This window comes from Salvelinus sp. IW2-2015, unplaced genomic scaffold, assembly GCF_002910315.2.
Source record: "Salvelinus sp. IW2-2015 unplaced genomic scaffold, ASM291031v2 Un_scaffold1143, whole genome shotgun sequence".
Lineage (NCBI taxonomy): Eukaryota > Metazoa > Chordata > Actinopteri > Salmoniformes > Salmonidae > Salvelinus > Salvelinus sp. IW2-2015.
The window spans coordinates 49229-72073 of record NW_019942753.1 but is presented as its reverse complement, the minus strand read 5'-3'; the positions used below and the strand labels follow the sequence as shown (position 1 = coordinate 72073).

Below are 22845 nucleotides of genomic sequence, written 5' to 3'. Positions count from 1 at the left end.
TAGCCTACTGTACTAAGTCTGACGGTGACTTCAACCAAATCCTGACAGATGGGACTTCCCTGTTTTTTTATGTCTAAATAGTCAACTTTGTTATGCATGTTTTTATTAGAACCTGTAAAGCCAGACATCCAGTGGTAATTTGGAGTTGTTGGTTTTATGGTTGGCTATTGATGTCTTCCTCACTTCCTCTCCCAGCCCAGCATGTCACAGGAGAAGTGGTCTGGGGGGTGTCTATCTCAGGGAGGCACAGCAGGAGGAATGAAGCTGGAGCTGTCATGGAGCACTGCAGCGCCAGCAGCAGGCCCAGGCTGGAGATGGAGTGCAAAGAGAGGCGGCTCCGTGAGGCCCACATCATGTATGCACAGCAGGTAGCAGCGCAGCAGGCCATTCCTGGCCGCGGGCCCGGGCCTCTGGAGCTGGCTTCATGGGCAAGGCCCTGGTTGGAAGTGGAGGTGCAGGGATACCCATAGAAGGCCCACTGTCCCGGGTCTCCAACCAGAGCAGTGTGGACTCAGAGAGGAGGATGAGGAGGGCAGAGGGCCGGGATTCAGGGGATGATGAGGAGATGATGGATGGAGATGAGGGGAGCGAGGAGGAAGAGGGAGGCTAGTGGTCTTGAGTACCTCCGCAAGCAGACACTGGCTTCTACAACCAGGGTGCCTCCCGCCTCCCAGCGCATCTCCATTGGCCAGTTACTCTACCTCGGGCCCCCAGCAGGTGCCATTGCCACCTGTCAGGGTGAAGCAGGAGCCTGACGAGAGCCGCTCTCCTGCAGGGCCCCATTCTGCCACCTCCCCCAACGGGCAGGCTGACTGGAATAGCTTTGAGGATCAGTTCAAACAGGTAAGGCCACCTTGGCTTACCACCAATCTACTCTCCTTATTAATGTATGTCAGTTCTCCTTTCTTAGCTATATTCTCAAAATCCAATCCCCAATTGAATTTTATGCCTGCCCTTGACATTAAAGAATAGATTTGTCCACATGAAGAAAGATTGCCACATTTCTCTGAATATTTCTCCTCGGCAGCTAATCTGGTATCAAAGTTGTACTATCTCTTCCCCAAACACAGTGAGTCAACACAAGGCTGTATAATGAAAACACAAATGTCCCCCTTGGTAAGTAAGCATCATATAGGGGGAAAGCCTTTCGCTATTTTCCAGTCTGCTGTTGTGTGTTTTGTCTGATTTTGTTTCTGCCCTCTCCTGCTGTGAGCGGGTGTGTTAATCTTAGCTTCGACACAGACCTCTCAGCCAGTATTTTTGTGAGACACTTACAATCACTGGGGAGGGCTGAGCCGCTCTCGGGCTTTTGTGGCCAAAAATCCTAGAAGTGTGCACTGGCACAGGGCCAGGCACGTGTGTCGTTCTCACTCACTCTGCGCTCTCTCTCTCGCGCTCAGGGATTTCTCTCTTGCGCTCTCCTGGCAGACATGCAGCACACGGGGTGAGAAGGTAGAGGTATCCTAAGGCACAGTAGTGGTGCTACCCATCTGAAGGGTTTCAGCACTGTGCCAAGTGTACTTTTTCCATTGAAGGTAAATATTTCCTCACGGCGCGACAGAATGCAGAGTGGAAGCCAAGCTATCCTTCATGGTTGAGTCAGCACTAGGGAAGTAGCATGTGTTGTGTAACAGCCCACCAGTGGTTGATATAAAAGCCATGTTGCAGTGGAGTTGACAGATGTAGGAGGCAGAATAGATTGCTGTGACTGACCGTTGCATTGCGTGTGCTGCACTATCATTTTCCAAGGATGTCATTACTGTCTATTTAAAGGGGAAATGACTTTGGGACTGTCACTCAATTTAGCTCCACAGGAGTGATGGTGGAAGGGGAAGTAAATAAAAGACAGCAGACTGAGCCCTGGATTAGAGGCAGGCAGGCAGCAGCAGTGCTATGGTTAGAGTAGGCTACAGTTATCACAGAGAACAGACGGACAGGATAGAGGGTGTAGTAGACTTCTAGCTACCACGTTATTAGATCACAGTGGAGACAACCTGAATGAAAAGAAGTTTGACCACATTGTTATGTGACTGTGAACAAAAAAATGCGTCATTGGCGGCGATAGGTTAGAGGTGGTCGACATGTCTCTGTTTGGTCCAGCTGTCTGACAGCCACCAGTTATCAGAGCAGGAGAGGTGTCGCAGAGCCCTTGCCTGGCTATCTGTGGCGTGGTTCTTTTATTAGGAGAGGGGGTTGAGCCTGGGGGGTTGGAGAGGCATTGTCAAATGAGAATTGGTCTGCGCTTTTTTTGTTTCCTCTCTTTTATCTTTCCTGTCATTATGTCAGCTCTGCAGTATTTAATGACTGCTCATCTCTTGTGGCAGTTTTAGGTTGCACTGCTGAAGGGGGACTTTTTTGATGGTATTGTCTTCAAGAGGCTGGAGAAAAACCTCAGCAAATACCATTCTCTGGAGGGAGTGTTATTTTCAAAAGCAATGGCACACCATAACCTGAGTGTCACAATAGTTAGAAGTAGCCTATTATATTAATTTATATTAATGTTATAAAAACCAAATCGAACAACCTACCACTGATTTGATATTATGCAATTGTTGTATTAGCCAAGATTGGGAAAGGGGGATACCTAGTTAGTTGTACAACCTAATGCATTCAACTGAATGTCCTCTAACAGCATTTCCCAACTCCAGTCCTCCAGTACCCCCAACAGCACACATGTTTATTGTAGCCCTGGACAAGCACACCTGGTTCAACTTGTCAATTAATCATCAAGCCCTCAATGAGTTGAATTAGGTGAGTTTGTCAAGGGCTACAACAAAAATGTGTGCCGTTGGGGGTACAGGAGTTGGGAAACACTGCTCTACGACAGCACTCTGTGTCAAAGGAGCATGGTGTAAAGATCGGGGGTGGAGAGTTTGTGTTTTCTGTCATTGATGCATGTGTTGTGACCTCGCCCTTGCCCTAAACAGCAGAGTAAATAATTGTCAAACGAGAGGATGGACAAAAGCATTGCGTGGAGTGTTGGCCGGAGTGTTATTGGGCCTGAGCAGATCGCTCGCTCGCTCGCCCGCCCCCCCCGGTCTGGGCTCCGCTGTAGGCCCACTAATTGACCTCTCGTATCCCTCTCCTCGTGGTAATCTCCCAGTGATTAATAGAGTAATAATCACGCCTGTGGACCGTGCCCTGGGTGTCAGGCAGTGATAGCTAACTCCCTCCCTAGCAGTTCCATACTGGAGGGGTTGAGCTGAGAATTCTCTAATGATAATACTTGTGGTAGTGGTAGACTAGAGGTAGTTCTGGTTTCGCTGGTTTATCTGCCGTTTCTTCATGTTTACATCTTAGATGTTCCTTTTTTTCTGGTGTCAAGGGAGACCTAATCAACAGAATGGAGACTGTAACCAGGGCTTCATTTGCATTGTAGTGATGACCGAGTCAGGGAGCGCTAAGCTGGGTCTAGGAGGAAGTATAAGCCCCTCGCTCATCGCATCATTAAACTCCAAGCACTGCTGGTTTCTACTGCTGGCTGCTGCTAGTTACTGGCCAGGCATTAAAACATGTTTGTTGAATGCATGCTGTTGCATAATTCAGCTGTCGCCCCAGCAACGCATCAGTCAGGAAATAGGGAGCTGGCTGCACAGCTGCAGCTGCCTGCGATGCGATCGATGGAGGTTGTGGGAGCTGCTTTTAGAGCAGGGAGGAGGGGGTGAAGGTTAAGCCTCATTTATGGCTCATGGATGATGAATGAGGAGGACATATTTAGCAGATGTATTCCACTATGCATTTTGACAATGAAATGTGCTTTAAATGCAGCCTGATGCATCTGCCCAGCAGAGTGCTGGGAAGACCACTGGAAATGTGTGAGAAATGGTTTCTTTGCACTGTGACATGGCTTCAGTTCTCAGTGATAGAGGCTGTGGTTGGAATCATGGGGCCTCTCTCCCTCCTTGCCTAACCTGTTACAGTACAGGTGTACGGCATCAGTATAACCTTGTTAAATGCTTCACAATGTTGCCTTGTTTGTATTCACTATCCAATGCCACTTACTACCTGTTTTTCAATGATGTTGTATACTTGTTCAGTTTGAACCCTCCCATCTCCTTTGTTTAGCATCATCCTGTTTGTTTTCTCCTATGGACAGCTACTACTAGGGATCTGTAGCTATTATAAGCCAGATTCTTGCTGTGTTTAGTTAAGTGAACACATTCTGCTTTTAGCTTATTTTCTTACCTGCCACAGGCTAGAATTCTTCTCACAAGCCTTTTTCAACCAACAGAACTTCCTAGCCTAGATAATTCTTCACATCTATTTATAGAACCATTGTGCAACACCTATTTGTTGTACAGCTGAAAGCATAAAAAAAAAACATGAAACGGTGTCTCATTAGTTCTACACAGGTTTTCTAATGTTTGTGTTTAAAGACTGGTTGAATAAGTATAGCCTAGTCCTGTTGTAGAATGTTAGAGTACAGTATTTTGTCCACTCAGATGGATGTCTCTTGTGGAGCTGACAATAGAGGAACTAACTTTACGTTCTTTTTCCTGGTGTTCTATTGAGACTGAATCGTTGGTTACATAAGATCCATTACTTTTTTGTGGACCATCAAGATCACCAATGTGCTGGAGTTTCTTTTCAGAATACAGGAACTAACAGAATAAAAACCGAGCAAGAACACACATCCTATGATCTGGGCTTTCTTGATGTGTCCTAATGTGATTGATAGGCTGAGCGCTAAGGGGTTTAAAATTGCCTAATTTGGCCTGTTAATTTCAGAGCTTGTCTCAAAACATAATAGACTGCTCAGGGCCTCCATGATTCCAGTTTTAGTTTGTGGTGGACAACTACTCGGTGAGATTGTGGCTGGAGCCAGGATTTATGATAATACAGTTTGAGAAGTTTATGATTATTTAAATTAGGATATCCATAGTTTGTTGCTCTTGTGTTACACTGTTAAAGCCACATTTTAAATCAGCCTATTTGAACTAAGTGGCTTTGTATACGTTTCTATTTTCATGCTTCAGGCAGTCCACATGAATGAATTATGTATGTTGATGTTTTTCTTATGTATTTTAATCCAGAGTCTTTATTTTCATAACCTGGGTTTCAGCGATGTAGTATTTCTAACTCTTTAAACAGACTCGGGCGCTGTGTTTATATGTTTGCTTCACATGGTGCCTTGCGTCTGTAGTGGGATTTTCTGTCTATGTTTGTGGCTCAGTGCTTTGTGGGCCTTCGTTGTGCCTCATTAACACAGGGCCTCGGCTGGGTGCTTTGGGTGTAGGAGGCAACACGCGATTAGCACCGACTCCACCATTCTAATAGCATTCTTTCCATCAGAGAATAGTCTGCACTCAATGTAACTGTGTTAGTTTGTCATGGTATAGAAATAAATACAGAACTTGTTTAGGTGTCAGATATACAGAGATTTAGAAAGGAGACTCGAGCCTGACTAATCTCGTGAGATGATCTAACCATGGGGCTATAGGAAGGCTCCTTTGTGGGAGTTTGCTTGCGGTATCCTGCTCCTAACAGTCAAGTGTGGAATATTCCACTAACCTAGAAATAGAGGTAGAGAGATGAAGGGGGAGGGGGAGATGTTGTAGAAGGTGGAGGAGTGSGGTCAGGGGGATATTGGTCTGTCTCAACATTGCACTGCCCCACCCAAAGGAAACATTCCAGACGGAATTAAAGAGTTAACTCTTCAAACAGTGAGCATTCCCATCGTGGCTCCTACAAGAGGCTGGGGGGTGGGGTAGCGTATCTGTGCTGTTCTGTCAGGGCTGTGATTGGTGATCTTTTAATTTATTTCAGTCATTGTTACAGGGGCTGTAAAAGAAAAAGGAGCAGGAGGGGAGGGCTGCTGGGCTGTTGTAGGGAAAGACACTTATTTTATGTCTCTCTGTCTCAAAGGGCACACCTGCTGCTGCTGGGAGAGCGCCATCCCGGGGAGGCTGGTCTGGTCTGGGGGAACCCTCGTGGCTCCTCCACTTTTCTCACAGACAGACAGACAGACAGACAGACAGACAGACAGACAGACAGACAGACAGACAGGCAGACAGACAGACAGGCAGACAGGCAGGCAGGCAGGCAGGCAGGCAGGCTGTGCTAAAGATGTGCACCAGCTGACCTGACGTGAGCTTGGCCCACTCAAATCCAATTTTATTTGTCACATACACATGGTTAGCAGATGTTAATGAGAGTGTAGCGAAATGCTTGTGCTTCTAGTTCCGACAATGCAGTAATAACCAACGAGTAATCTAACCTAACAATTTCACAACAGCTACCTTATACACACAAGTGTAAAGGGATGAAGAATATGTACATAAAGATATATGAATGAGTGATGGTACAGAACGGCAAAGGTAAGATGCAGTAGATGGTATCGAGTACAGTATATACATATGAGATGAGTAATGTAGGGTATGTAAACATTATATTAAGTGGCATTGTTTAAAGTGGCTAGTGATACATTTATTACATAAAGATGGCAAGATGCAGTAGGTGGTATAGAGTACAGTATATACATATGAGATGTGTAATCTAGGGTATGTAAACATTATATTAAGTGGCATTGTTTAAAGTGGCTAGTGATACATTATTTTACATGTATGGCAGCAGCCACTCAATGTTAGTGGTGGCTGTTTAACAGTCTGATGGCCTTGAGAKAGAAGTTGTTTTTCAGTCTCTCGGTCCCTGCTTTGATGCACCTGTACTGATCTCGCCTTCTGGATGATAGCGGGGTGAACAGGCAGTGTCTGAGCCTTTGAATTGCGACTCTACTTTGTCTCTATACTGATGCTTGTCTCTATACTCAACCTCCGCTTTATTGGCAGATGAGTCTACCGACCATGGATTGGCATAGTGATTTTTGTCTGAGGCTACAGGGAAGAAAGGAGTTGATGAATTTCAAGATCCGTGCTCTTGATTGCAGCTCCAGCACTATGGCCACATGAACCAAAAAGAGGCCAAATATTATTAAAGATGGTGTTTTCTGCCACCATATGTAATAATAATTTGGTGGGTGTTGCTATATTTGTCCTATTTTATACATGTACAAGTAGGGCGGGGCGATATGGCCTTAAAATCATACACATGGACAAAATAATTTATTGAACATCTCATTCCAAAATCATGGGCATTAATATTGGAAGGCTTTCCACTAGGTTTTTGAACATTGCTGGGGGACTTACTTCCATTCAGCCATGAGCATTAGTGAGTTTGGACACTGATGTTGGGCAATTAGGCCTGGCTCGCAGTCCGCTTTCCAATTCATCCCAAAGGTGTTTGATGGGGTTGAGGTCAGTGCTCTGTACAGGTCAGTCAAGTTCTTCCACACCGATCTCACAAACCATTTCTGTGTGAACCTTGCTTTGTGCATGGGGGCATTGTCATGCTGAAACAGGAAAGGGCCTTCCCCAAACTAGCCCGAACCATTAAAAACAGCCCCATACATTATTCCTCCTCCACCAAACATTACAGTTGGCACTATGCATTGGGGCAGGTAGCGTTCTCCTGGCATCTGCCAAACCCAGATTTGTCCGTCAGACTGCCAGATGGGGAAGTGTGATTCATCACTCTAGAGAACGCGTTTCAACTGCTCCAGAGCAACTGCTCCAGAGTCCGAAGGCGGCGAGCTTTACACCACTTCAGCCGATGCTTTGCATTGCACATGGTGATTTAAGGCTTGTGTGGGGCTGCTCGGACACGGACACCCATTTCATGAAGCTCCCAACGAACAGTTCTTGTGTTGACGTTACTTCCAGAGGCAGTTTGGAACTCGGTAGTGAGTGCTGCAACCGGTGGTCCCGTTCTGTGAGCTTGTGTGGCCTACCACATCACGGCTGAGTTCTTGTTGCTCCTAGACRTTTCCACTTCACAATAACAGCATTTACAGTTGACCAGGGCAGGTCAACCAGGGCAGAAATTTGACCAACTGGAAAGGTGGCATCCTATGATGGTGCCATGTTGAAGTCACTRAGCTCATCAGTACGGGCCATTCTACTGCCAGTGTCTATCTATGGAGATTTCATGGCTGTGTGCCCGATTTTTTTTTTATACACCTGTCACCAACGTGTGTTGCTGAAATAACCGAATCCACTAGTTGAAAGGGTCCACATACATGTAGTGTATCCCAATTGAATTGTTTTGAACTTATGGGTGATTTTAATTATATCTCGATTACAATAAAAAATGTTCTCTAAATAAGCTTAATTGTACAATTTTAAAGGTAAAATACGCTGCATTTCAAACAGTCAGCAATAATCTATTGAATTYACCACTTGTGAAATTATACCTAGGCTTTCCATAAGACCCACTAATAATTGAATTATTGTTACTTTAAGTTATAAGCACACCCTTCTGTCTCTGTTTGAACAGCCTGTCCATTTTGTTCAGATGTTGAAGTCAAGCGGCCTACCTTTTTTTCTCTCCGAATGAGAACAAGTTGCCATGCTGCACATATATAAAATAACAACTAGACAGCTAGTATAACAGTCTTTGGCTAAAATGCTCCTAGCGGTACGTGGTAGCGCAATGAGCATTACATTTCCAGAGTCAATGTTCATTGATACAACCACAATATGAGGAGTTGCGACATGAAAAAGGGTATCATTTAGAAAGGTTAACTTCCCCTTTTATTACAGTAAAATATTGTCTCAATGTGTTTTGGTGTCCGTATGAGTGATTCTGTTGGACCAAACCTCAAATGCAAATAGCGAGTTGAAACCGCTTGTCAGAGAGGAAGTAGTGATCTCTCATCTTTGTTGTTAGTGGCAGGGGGATGAGCTTGGTGTGTGTGTGTGTGTGTGTGTGTGTGTGTGTGTAAATGGGAAGACGACATGAGAACAAGCGGCCATAAACGCGCATAATAAATAAATGACCTAGATTCTTAATTCGGTATGTTTCCCAGCCCTATGTACAAGTGTGTATTAATATTCATGTGTGAATTGGAAATGTGTTTTTCGCATATCCCAACTGAGTCACCCTCGGAGAGTTGGGTCACAGCCATGATCAACGGTGACCCCGGAGCAATTAGTCTTAAGTGCCTTGCTCACGGGCACATSGGCTGATTATTTTTTYCCCCCACCTCGTCAGGGATTCGAACTAGCAACCTTTCGGTTAGTGGCCCATCGCTCAAACCACTAGACGACCTGCCGCCCTAACCTCAGTGATGTTTGAAATGTATGTTCTTGATAATGACAATAAGAGTATGGCTTGCTTAAATCTGATCTCAATTTCGTATCGGTTGCAATGCTGAGCACAAACGTTTACCAAGGCAAAAGTTCTCACATTTTAAATGCAAATGGTGCATGCCCTTTAGGGTTATCACCCCCCCCCCCCCCCCCCCCCCAAATCGACCTGGAGGATTTGACTTCCTTGGCCCTTATTGGAAAGGGAGCTACTGATGGCTGGTGTAATCTGATCAGTCAGCAGCAACCGCAAGCCCCGCTCCCTATCGCCCTCTCTCTATTGCGCCCCCTTTTTTTCTCTCTCTCCTCCTCTCTTTCTCTCTCTTCATCCTCAACGACCATATCCTTCCCACTTTGACATATCTCAACACCTGCTGTTTAATGAAGTCCCCTACGCACAGACAGATGAGAGGAAATGGCCGAATGAAACAATGGCCTCCACCATGGCCTCCACCAGCTGCAGCCAGGGAGCAGAGCCAAGCTGAGCTCCTATGTCACAGCTGAGCCTCGTCATTAAACTTAACATTTCTATCTCCATCTAGAAGTGAGTGAATTCTCACTAACACCACTGACTATTAGTATCCGTAGCCTGTCTTTAGAACAGACCGGAGGGAAGGGTGGTCCGGGTCGGGTCTGTCTGAGTTTAATCCTGGCGTGTCGAAACCGGGCTGCGCTCCCTATTGAATGCACAGTGCTGCTGCGGTGGCGTGGAGGTGAGGAGTGAAATGCGTTTCGCTATTGTTAGTGGCAGTCTTGGCCATCTCCGAACCCTGGCGGTGGTTTGGCTCAGGTCCAGGCCAGTGGCAGGCAGGCCCTGAGTTGCTAAATGACCCGCTGTGTCAAGAGGCCCTGGGTAAACAACACTGCAGCCCAGCTGACTGGAGCCTGGCACCCAGCCAGGCAGAGGAGYAGGAGGTGTGTAGGAGGGAGGCTTTCCTTTCACTGCTGCCTTTCTCTCCGCCTACCTCACCGCAGCCCACCCCCTGCTCTAACGGCATGTGCAGACGACCTGCCTGCCAACCTCCTGTGTAGCGTACAGTACATTACAGCACAGAAGTGTGTAGCCAGGTTGTTAATCTGCCAAGWCTTCACAATACAGGCCTCCGTGTAATCGCCCCCGCTTGTCAGCACCAGTCTCTTGCAGAGGAGGGAAAGAGAGAGAATTGGCCACTCGTTTATAGTGGTAAACATAATATTTCGCAGCAAAACCGATGTCTGCTTTGCTGTGCCAGCTGATGTTTTCACACATTTTGAAATCTGAGAATTTTCACCATGTTGAGTCGTGTTTCACCCTGTTTCTAAACTAAAAGATAGTTCAATATTGCGGTCTCAGTGCTGTTGTGAATCAGTGAAACTTGTATTTGAGACATTTCACTTGCAAATCAGGCACATGGATAGATTGGATTTGCAAAGGTCTTTCTTGAGGCTTGTCTTTATGAGCTTCTGTTTCTCAACTAAAACAACCCTACTCCCAGCTTTGAAATCAAGCAAACTACTTTTGTCTGATGTCCATATCAGTCAGAATGTGGTGAACAGTTCCTTTCTCTGGAGATTCAGATTATATTAAATGTGAGATATAGAAATGGGGGTTTGATAGATTAGGAAATACAAGCAGATTATATTTTGCTCATCTAGTTAATAGACAATCACATTCTCAATAGAACTATGAACCATGTCAACTGGAGTCAATCATTTGAAAAGCCGTGTTGGTAAATGATTTAAAAGGTTGGTACAAAAATGTTAATTATTAACCTCAAGCCTTTGAAGAGAAAGAGTTGGGACTGCATTGAATGGTAAAGATTATGTTCAGTATACAACAGAGGATGTTGTGGTTTACCTGATAAGGTATGGAAGGAGTAGGAAGATAAGAACATAARCTGAAGAAAAGAGCCATTGCAAGTTTTAGATCCATACAGATTTCAGAAATCAGACATTTGCATGGATCTAAATGTGAGGACTGTGGAGGCTGTTTTCTTTTCCCATCTGAATTAGCCTAGATTGGTCCACCATCTGTTCAAACAAAACACATCCAGTCAGACCTGCCTGACTCAAATAAATGTGATTTAATCCTCCACGAACAATTAACCTAGAATGGTTGACGCGACTAAAGTGACTCACAGCGCAGGGAGAGCTGTGACCACACTGGTCTGGAAAGGAGGGAAATTAACACGAATGGAATTAAATGGAAAAGGCTTTGAAAATGAAACGGTTGCGGTACACTCAGTGCACCGTTGACATTTTAGAGATGCGCTTGTTTTTGAAACAAGTCTTTGAAAAATAACAGGAATTTCACATTATGAAAAGTGTATACCAAAATGTATCTCTATCTTACCTCTTTATGTGCTCTGGATTCGAGAATAAAAATATGACGAGTTCAACAACAGTGGGCCTGTCAGTTAGCCTTAATTATCGCACAGCATCTAGCCTAGTTTACACAATGCTATTTTCCAGAATTTTCTCTGGCCTACATTGATTTTGTCACCCTAATTTTGGCCATCCTACAAGGGTAAAAAAACAATAACGAATTATGATAGAGAGATTAGGTTTGGGCGATATTTTATTTGCTTAACATGAAGAAAGTACAACATTTCAGGATCATTTTTGTCAAACTTGTTTAACTGCATTACTCAAATGTTGAAAGTGTCAGTTTATCATTCTGTACGCTTTATAGCATCAATATAGTAAATGTCAGTTGGTTGTTTACTCTTATGATTTAACTGCTAAATAAATAGTTATTTCCTTATTTAGCAGGAACTCTATTTTTGAACCACCCAGTCGAGTATGTGAAAGGAAGGCCCGGAAAATGATTCCTGCTACCCAAGCCATAGACTGTTCTCTGCTTCTTCACGGCAAGCAGTACCGAAGCAACAAGTCTGACACCAACGACTCCTGAACAGCATCTATATCCTCAAGCCTTAAGACTGCTAAATAGCTCACAAAGTGGCTTCACCGGCTATCTGCTTTSACCCTCTATGCACACTCTACACACTCATTCACACGGACACTCCAACACACTCCAATGCTTACTTAAAAGCCCTTCCCAAGAATCTAGAGAAATATTAAAAAAAATTGAGAGAGAAAAATAATAACACAAGGAATAAATACACAGTGGAACACGGAATACCAGTACCGAGTYGATTTGCAGGGGTACTAGGTAATTGAGGTTGGTAGATGTATACAGTGCCTTCGGAAAGTATTCAGACTGCTATTTTCAGGTCTCTCCAGAGATGTTCAATCGGGTTCAAGTCCGGGCTCTGGCTGGGCCACTCAAGGACATTCAGAGACTTGTCCCGAAGCCACTCCTGCGTTGTCTTGGCTGTGTGCTTAGGGTCGTTGTCCTGTTGGAAGTTGAACCTTCGCCCCAGTCTGAGGTACTGAGCGCTCTGGAGCAGGTTTTCATCAAGGATCTCTCTGTACTTTGCTCCGTTCATCTTTGCCTCGATCCTGACCAGCCTCCCAGTCCCTGACAAATATCCCCACAGCATGATGCTGCCACCACCATGCTTCACCGTAGGGATGGTGGCAGGTTTCCTCCAGACGTGACGCTTGGCATTCATGCCAAAGAGTTCAATCTTGGTTTCATCAGACCAGAGAATCTTGTTTCTCATGGTCTGATTCTTTAGGTGCCTTTTGGCAAACTCATAGCGGGCTATCATGCCTTTTCCTAAGGAGTGGCTTCCGTCTGGCCACTTTACCATAAARGCCTAATTGGTGGAGTGCTGCAGATATGATTGTCCTTCATGAAGGTTCTCTGATCTCCACAGAGGAACTCTAGAGCTCTGTCAGAGTGACCATCGGGTTCTTGGCCACCTCCCCGACCAAGGCACTTCTCCCCCGATTGCTCAGTTTGGCCGGACGACCAGCTCTAGGAAGAGTCTTGGAGTTTCCAAACTTCTTTCATTTTAAGTATGATGGAGGCCACTGTGCTTTTGGGGACCTTCAATGCTGCAGAAATGTTTTGGTACCCTTTTTGTACCCCCCCATCTGTGCCGCGACACAATCCTGTCTCGGAGCTCTACGGACTATTCCTTCGACCTCATTGCTTGGTTTTGTGCTCTGATATGCACTGGCAACCTGTGGGACCTTATATAGATAGGTGTGTGCCTTTCCAAATCATGTCCAATCAGTTGAATTTACCAATCAAGTTGTAGAAACATCTCAAAGATGATCAATGGWAACAGGATGCACCTGAGCTCAATTTCAAGGCCCATAGCAAAGGGTCTATGGGCCTTATGGGTTTATGAATACTTATGTAAGTAACGTGTTTCTTTTTTTGTTTTTAATAACTTTGCAAATGTCCAGAAACCTGTTTTCACTTTGTCATTATGGGGTATTGTGTGTAGATTGCTGAGGAAATTGTTTTATTTAATCAACTTTAGAATAAAATTAACAAAAATTTGGAAAAACTCAAGGGGTAGTTTCCGAAGGCACTGTAGTTGGGGATAAAGTGACTAGGCAACAGGATAGATAATAAACGGTTCCAGCAGCGTATGTGATTTATTTATTTAACAAGGCAACCTTTAACAAAGTTAAGAACAAATTCATATTTACAATGACRGCTTACCGGGGAACAACTGCCTTGTTCAGGGACAGAACGACAGATTTTTACCTTGTCAGCTCTGGGATTCGATCCAGCAACCTTTTGCTTACTGGCCCAACACTCTAACCACTAGGCTACCTGCCACCCCGATAAGTCAAGAGTTAATGTAAAAAGGGTCAATACAGATAGTCCAGGTAGCTATTTGGTTAAATATTTAGCAGTCTTGGGGGTAGAAGCTGTTTAGGGTCCTGTTGGTTCCAGTGTGTTGGTACTGCTTGCAGTAGCAGAGTGAACGGTCCATGACTTGGGTGTAGGGATGGGTGACATATCAAATTAATTAGATTGTATGTTTTAACACTACATGGCATATGCCTGTATTGCAAGAATCAAGTTTTTTTATGATACCCTTATGTCTCAACTCCTCCAAATTGTGTGAAGAGCAGACTAACAAAACGGGAGAGTCAATGAACATTGATTCTGGAAAAGAAATGCTCCGTTTCTGTTTTGAGCGGCATTGGGGTACCACTAGCAGCATTTTAGCCAAAGACTGTTATACTAGCTGTTTAATCTGTGTTTTATAAATGTGATGAGAATAAAAAACTATTATACAAGGAATTGGCAACGTTTCTCATTCTGAGAAATAAGGTAGGCCACTTGATTTCATCATCTGAACAAAGTGGACAGGCTAGCATGCTGTTCAAACAGTTAGAGATGGACTGAAGATTATGTCCATAACAATTCTACCTTGTTAGCTAGCAAATAGATTACAAGTTGGCTAAACTTGAAGTATAAAAATGAGCTTGTGTCCTCACTAGCATGTGGGTTTGTGCTTGAGAGATTGAGACCTGTGTGCATTTTCTATAATGCCTGCTTCCAGAATTTTTTGTGGTTAAATTTGTTTAAAAAATTGTGTTTTTATAGACAGACCTGAAAGCCAGATCAGTGATTATTGCAAAAAAGCATGTTCAACTATTTTGAGTAAATAAATAATTATTTGGTCTTATAATTGTGGAAGTCTTGCTATGTATAATTTCACAACCCCTGAATTAGTTTGATTATTGCTGACTGTTTTGAAATGCAGTGTATTTTACAACAAAGCTTATTTCGAGAACATTTTACGAAATCAAGATCTATATCGTGAATCGCCCATAACTTTTAGAAAAAAATGGAGAGATGATTTTTATGCCATATCGCCCAGCGTTACTTAGGTGGCTGGAGTCTTTGACAATTTGTAGGGCTTTCCTCTGACACGGCCTGGTACAGAGGTCCTGCATGACGGGGAGCTCGACCCAAGTAATTTACTTGGCCGTACGCACTACTCTCTGTATTGCCTTGCCGTTAAATGCCAAGCAGTTGCCATACCAAGCGGTGATGCAGCTAGTCAAGATGCTCTCAATGGTGCAGCTGTTGACATTTTTGAGGATCTGAGGGCCCATGTCCATGCCACAGTTGTGGTTGAACAGAGAGTACAGGAGGAGACTGAGCATGCAGCCCTGAGGGGCCCCCGTGTTGAGGGTCAGTGTGGCGGATGTGTTGTTGCCTACCCTTACCACCTGGGGGTGGCCCGTCAGGAAGTCCAGGATCCAGTTGCAGAAGGTGTTCAGTACCAGGGTCCTCAGCTTAGTGATGAGCTTGGAGGCCACTATGGTGTTGAATTCTGAGCTGTAGTCTTTATACAGCATTCTCACATAGGTGTTCCTCTTGTCCAGGTGGGAGAGGCCAATGTGGAGTGCAATAGAGATTGCATCATATGTGGATCTGTTGGGGCAGTGGGTAGGGTGTACATAACATGCACACACATTCATACTGACTCATATACGCATACAATCACCAAATATGCTGCTGCTACTCTGTTTATCATATATCCTGATTCCTAGTCATCTTACCCCTAATCATATCTACCTCTATCACTCCAGTATCCCTGCACATTGTAGATATGGTACTGAAACTGACCCTGTATATGCGTACTTTCTTGTGGTCTTATTTATATTTCTTGTGTGTTTTTGTTCTACTTTACTTTTTCATAAAATGTATAGTACTGCTGATATTGATTACTGCATTGTTGGGAAAGAGCAAGAATGGCATTTAACTGTACTTGTGCATGTGACAATATAACCTGAAACATGAAACCTAAAGGGCATGTACAAGTTAAATGCTTCACATTGGACCTAAATAAATCTGTAGAACTTTGTTCTCACATGCCACATTGTGACTTCTGTTACTCAGTGTTGTAACTAATATTAAACCGCAGGCTATAGGAAAGTATGACATTTCACTTGACATATGGACGGCTGTTATCTGTTAATCCATAMATTTTTATGTGAGACTTTAGCTTGATGTAACACACTTCCCTTTGCATACTGTATTAGCCCGCCACATGAAGTGACTTTGTGAGAATGTACAATAGAGCTGCAGTAGCTGGACTCCTCTCTGTTGMCTCCCTGGGGCCTGGAGCCGAGCTCCAGATGCGTGACAGCCGGGCTGAGGCCGAGGCCTGGGTGGACAATGCAGGGGCCGCAGCTCCTCTCAACTCAACACCGGCAGCGGGCCCACAGTGGAACACCAGCCTGGGTCCTCTAGGGAGCCGACCAGACTGTCAGAGGTGGAACACCCCCGCACACTTAACACTAGCTGAGACAAAACCGATACCCACAGCCACTGAAAAGGGAAATCAGTCCCTATCGATTAGACCTTGCCACGTTCTGCTCTGCAAAAGGGCTGTGTTTGAATTGGGAAAATTACTTGCGCAATCTGATACTTCAGAATGGGGAAAATTCTTCCTGCTAGCTGCTATGTGACGTTAGGAGTTAAGAAGGAAAGCCTCTGCTCTGAATGAGGCACCCTGTTTTTTTTTTATATATATCTCCACCAGACAAAAGTAATTTTCTCATTTAACAGCAGGGTTTGTGGCCCTGGCCCCATTTCAAATGTAATTAGATGTGATGTGGCTTAATAGCAGAAAGGCCTTTATTTATTTCTGAATGTATTGAATTCCTTTGGCTCTGCAGTGTAATGAGAATGGCTATAAAAGCCGACCAGTGACATGTGATGTCTACAGCTACCATTAGCACTGGGGTGAGGTGGATGATTGATGTGAGATAATGCAACATATTTCTAGCCAAAGCTTTTAACCCAAGAAAAAAGGCTAATGGCTCTTTTGACCTGAATAGAGCAGTGTTTGCTTGGAGCAGTCTTGACTTTAATGGTATCAAATAACTGTAGTTTTATTGTACGTATAATGTACTTAGATTTTAGTCTTAAAAGCTCCCACTTGTTAGTGCTAAAGCAGAGCCAGTGAACAATCTTCTCGTGCTGCCCCACCTCTGAGAGCACTTCAAATAAAATGGTCACTACACTTCAGAGAACAAAGGTAATAGCTCCAAATCCAATTATATTAAAGGGGTTTCTGGGTCTCACGCAAGTCTGTGCATACAGTAGTTATCAACCCATTTACAGTTCAGTTCTCAAGGTTCTCAGACATTCACTCATAAAGTGGCAGTGGTATGGTGCATGTTGAACCACAGATGTGATTTGATAAGTTTACTCTGGCTCTGAAAGGGTCTTTCAACCAATGAGTGTGAACTTCTGGCCACGCCAGCCTGTAAACTTTGCATTTGCGTGAGGCGGGGGAAGGGGGCAGCGGGTGAGAGAGAGTGAGGCAGTGGGGGAGGGGATCTCTCTCTGCCTGAGGAATGTGGTGTCTTGGTGAAAGGGCTGGAGCTGAACAAATGCAGCCAGTTTATTTGATGAACCAGACTTACTGGTCACCAGCAGTAGAAATGTTTACCCAGAATGTTGATACACCCTGGCTTTCTCTAAGACCCTGCCTTTGTCCTCTGAGTTTTAAACCCTTACTTCTAGTGACTTGGAGGGTCTGAAGAAGCCAAGTAGGACAAGGTGAAAAAGTTGGTCAGTCAGTGTCTGGTTTGTCCTCTCTATCTCTCTCTTTGCTCTGTAATTGGAGAGATTTAATGGAGGACGGTGGTCTGTCCTGGGGCCTACCTGCCTTTCACATGCCTCTTCTCTTTAGAGGTGCAAGACAAAGCGCAGGATGGGCAGGTAGCGACATGCTCTCCCCTCTGGATGTTTGGCCCCATGTCCCCGGCGCCCCGCCRTTCTGTCTGCTGCTCCCCAAAGAAATGCATCTCCCTCCAACATGACTGGACATCCAGAGGCAGGCMSKSYCTGATCTGATTCAGAACCCTGCTGCGTTTCATGTGATGATGTATGAGCTTTTGAATGCATTGTGGTAGGTCTAAATGTGAACAGAGAGAATCCGGTCGTACGTGTGTGGAGGAATTCCACCATATGTTCCAGCGTTGGCAGTGAGATTTACTCCCTATGCACATGGAATTGTGATTAGTGAGAGCCTTTGTGCTAGCATAGCGTATGGCCAGCTCACCATGAGATCCTTTACAGCCCTATCCACTCAGCACCCCCCCCCCCTCCCCCACCACAGCAAGAGGCTCTATAAATGATTATACGAGTCCCGCAGAGGGATAAAGCCCAATTATTTGATTTGTTAAAGATGGCAGCCCACTGCCAATGCCAGTTTTTTTTTTTCGGTGTGCTGAGAGGGCAGTATCAATGTCCGGCATAGGGAAGGGGATTTGCAGCTTTAGGGGACACTAAGGACAGTGACAACGCAGTATGAGTTCAGTAACAAAGGAGGTGCTTGCTGTACATTTAATCTGCTTTAATCCATCACTTCCAAACGAGTAATGTACAAAGCAAATCATTTAATTTTTCTTATTTTTTTCGTTATGGTTCAATGAAGTTACGTTATAGAAAGACTGGGAAACATTCTGTTTGACTAGCTGTAATTTCATTTTGATAACTTTATTTTATTGTTAATGTGAGACAACATAAGGAAAATTTAACCACTGCATGTTTATTTTAGCACAGGGTCTTTGGACCCCATAGAAAGAACCAGACTTTTAGCATAATTCTATAATTATGGTGTATAGAGTTCACTGTATGTAGATGCACATTTGCATGTTTCTTGTCATTTATCTCCAGCGTTTGGCTGGGTTCCAGAACTGTCTCAGAAGTCTTGTGGTATGCGTAGCCCTGAGACAACCTTGAATATGATTCAATTACCTCCCCTTCCCATGTCTGTTTTAGAGATTTCCCTCAATCTTCCAGTTTGACAGCTAGTCATTTTAGGGAAAAAGATTAGTAAGGGGAGTGTGACCTAGAGAAGGCTGTGAGATGGTGACTGCACTGCTCCCCCAGTATTGTGAGATCCCATGACTGTCTGTAGATTTACAGTGGGATGTGAACTGTTGCTGTATTTTAGTAAAGTCTGCCCGCCATTGTTGACTAGGTCAAGCTGGGAGTACAATGGCATTTCTCTAGCCATGATTTACAACCTGCGGTTACCATAGCGATATTGTTTGAACACCTAATCAAATGGCTACCCAGACTATTTGCTTTGCTCCCCTCCTCCCCTCCCCTTTACACCACTGCTACTCATCTATGCATAGTCACCTTAACTCTACATGTACATACTACCTCAACTAACCGGTGCCCCGCACATTGACACTGTACCAGTACCCCCCTTTATACAGTCTCGCTATTGTTGTTTTACTGCTGCTCTTTAATTACTTGTTACTTTTATTTCTTATTCTTATCTGTATATTTTTTTTAACTGCAGTGTTGGTTAGGGACTTGTAAGTAAGCATTTCACTGTAAGATCGTGTTGTATTCAGCACATGTGACCAAATAAAATTTGATTTGATTTTGATTTGTGTGTGTGTGTTTTTTGCAAAGGATGGTTGTGGCTCTTTGCTCCAGCTTGTAGGTGATTATGGGTTTTATTATTAATTCAGCCAGATAGGGAACAGGAGTTTTTCCAATGGAAATCCCCCAGTCCCAAACTTGAGGCTCTTGCTCAAGGTGATTGGTTGAAGTCACACCAGTCGTCGCAATGATATTTTCCCCAATCTCAATTTCCCTGGTCATAGCAGTAGTATGAGGATGATGAGTATTGACCCGTGCTGTGAGATTGTGTCCGGAGGGGGTTGGGAAGTTCACCATGTTTGCACATCCAGAGCTATTGATCGTGTTTCAGTTCGATCGCTGGCCAGGCCCCCGGGGAAAGAGCCAGGGCCTGTAGCATGAAGCTGTAGGAGGGACTGTGGCAGCTAGGTCCAGTGGAGTGGAGGGGTTAGGGGGCTGCAGCAGCTCCGGTTAAATACGACTCTGATATGTCATCGACACACGTGCCTTCGTTGATTGACCATTGCCTAGCTCCATACGAGCATACGACTCTGGGATCCAGAACTGCAAGCCACCCAGCCAGACACACGTTTAAACCAACCAATGAGAAAATGATCTTCCCTGCGCTCCACCCCGTCCCACAAGCATGTTCAGTGTTATCTGCTAAGTTATCTACAACATGACAATGACCTAGTTCARTAGGATGTTCTCTTGCAGTAGGTTGACCTGCTTTAGTGTGCTTGTGTAGTTTTGCTGTAGAGAGGATTTGCCCAGAGCCAAGGTTTCTCTTTTTCATGTATTTCCCCTTGTAAGCGCCACACCACGTCACGTTGTGAACTAGCTCTCTCCCTCGAAGCCCCTCTGGAGAAATGAAGGAAAATCACAAAGTGATTTTATTGCAAACTAGCCTCTTCATCTAATAACAGCTGCTTATCAAATTGGAGAACTGCTGTCAACATCCTGAGCAATCAATTCTGTCCCCTCCCCCCTTTAAAGCTGCCCAGCGCCTGCCATTAACCCCTCCTGTTCCAGCTCGCCTGGCTTCCTCCACCAAAATGGAGGCGTGACTCCAAACATTTGTTTTTTAATGGCTGTTTTGTGTTCCCCCTCAGGTATGTGTCGACATTCAACTAGGAGGAGGGATTGTAAACCTGTTTGTGTGTGTGAGATGTTGATAGAAGCATATGTAAAGAATATAAACACAATACACACTGCAATACACAATGCTTATTTCCCGGAGATGTATTATCCATTTACAGTCAAGTCCATTTCAAGTATTATGTTTACCACTCAAAATAAAACACACTGCATTTGTTTTGCCAGAAATTGACCTTTTTCAAATTATTTGCATTTCTGGCATGGTTCCTCCATCTCAACATAAGTGTGGCTCTTTGAGCTGCTCATCAAGTGTCCTTATGTATGTGTATTATGTGTGTGTGTGTGTGTGTGTATATATATATATATATATATATATATATATATATGTGTGTAATCGTCCCCGGGCGTAGTGCTCTTTTGTCACCTCTCTGAGATGTAGTTCTAGCTGTGGCAGACAGACTGCTTGTTTGTTCCCTCCTGGTGACTCACTAACACATGGATGATCATCTGGATGATTCTCATCCCTTATTTGGTGCTGGGCCAGTCAGACACGTATGGCCATAATGTGATTATCCCTCCCACCGCCTGGCCAGTAAACCTGCTAACAGCATTAMGCTGGAAGACTAGAGAGGGAGAGGGAAAGAGAAAAAAGTTGTTGGCCTCGGCAACACACACTCATGTCTCATACATGCACATGCACCCACACATACACCAGACTAAGAGGTAGTAGTACCTTGTTATATGTTTTTAGGATGTGGGAGCCTCATGATAAATGTGGAACTTGGGGTGGAGTGTGTACTTGTTGATGAAGGGGCAGAGATGGCAATTTATACAAAGTGGTCCAAAAGGCTGTGCTCCACACTAAACACTAACAACATAGTTTTAACATTCCTGGGCTGACCAWTTCCCTACAAGAGCCAACATGTCTGCCCAAGAGTAGGAGGTTCCTTTTGTTTGGCCCATATTTGATGTCTATTTGGGATAAAGCCCTACAACTGTGGTGACCAACCCTCCTCCTGGAAAGCTGCCCTTATGCAGGGTTTTGTTCCAGCCTCAATCTGATTTAAACTAATAGTTTTGAATAGTTTCCTGAGTCAGGTGTGTTTGTAGGCCCGGAGCACAATAACCTTCATCCAGAATTTGACTTGGTGAARTGGTGCTGCTAGCAATAGACAATATACAGRCAGAATATAGACTGAGGAATTTACAGGCCTGTATACCCATTAGCTGTCCATTAGGAGAGGAAGTCCAGGGAAGGGGAAATCCTCTGGCCCCTGGAGCAGACAGTCGGTCAGACAGGTATGCAGTACCCTAGACAGACGTGGGTCAGTGGACAGGTGTGCTGGCCCAGACGCTGGAAGTCTGTCATTTAGCTGTGACATTCTATCACACAGACCTTTGTTGCCTGTGATGTCACACACACCTTGACCCCCGCTCTCACAGCCCAGTGCAGCACAGAGTGTCCCTTGGGGAGATGTGTGCACGTGTGTACTCTAACAAATGGCGGCCGATAACCCAACTGTCACTGCTCACTGTCAATAGTTATCATATTATATATTCACCCTTTGGAGAGGGAGGGGGCTACTGGTAGTTAGATCTTCAGTGATGAGTCACTCACACGTTCAGATTTGGTTCTCTAAAATGTTTTTTTTTTTTTCTCGGGTTGAGACCTCGCTCTGTTTGGATTTGAAAATCCAGCCGTTGTAATGGAAGGGGGCGGCTCTCGGGGGTCTGTGCGTCTGGGTGTTTGMGTGAGAAAGACAGAGGAGAGACAACCAGTAAAAGCACAGCCCCCTTCTTTATCAAAGCATTGTGCCGATAACATCAAAGAGCCATTCCAGACTCTGAAGTCAGAAGGACTTTGAGAGTTCCGTGTTAGCCAGACTAGTGAAATGATTGAGTGTGACAGATATAGGTTTATGGCTTTTTACATCACAATGACCTCTGGGCCATGGAAAAGATAACAACAATGTTGTTTATGAGATCGCAACATTTTGAATGAAAAAGTAAATACAGTATGTAGGATTCTGCATGGTCGTAATGAATTATCTTATGTTATCATTTCTAATGGTCCAACTTGAACAAAAGCAACCAAATAGTGTGCAAGGGGGGTCAATAAAGATGTATAAATGTACTATTTTGCATGTGTACTTTCTTGATGGTTCTGTTGTAATCTTTGTTACTTAAGGCTCGCACACATTGCACCGAATGTGGGTCTAGCGTTCATCTGCCGATTGTTAAGCGCTCTGTGTTTTATGGACCACCCGTTGGTGGGTGTCTGACTGCTGACATTTTCACAGATTCTACATGTTAAATTGGTGTGCAAATCACAGCAATTTAGCC

The 22845-nt window shown here is 44.4% G+C and overlaps 1 pseudogene; it reads left to right on the top strand.

Annotated features, from left to right (window-relative positions):
* Nucleotides 1-201: 201 nt before the first annotated feature.
* Nucleotides 202-22845, top strand: part of LOC112069891 (AT-rich interactive domain-containing protein 3B-like) — a 59840-nt pseudogene continuing 37196 nt past the window's right edge.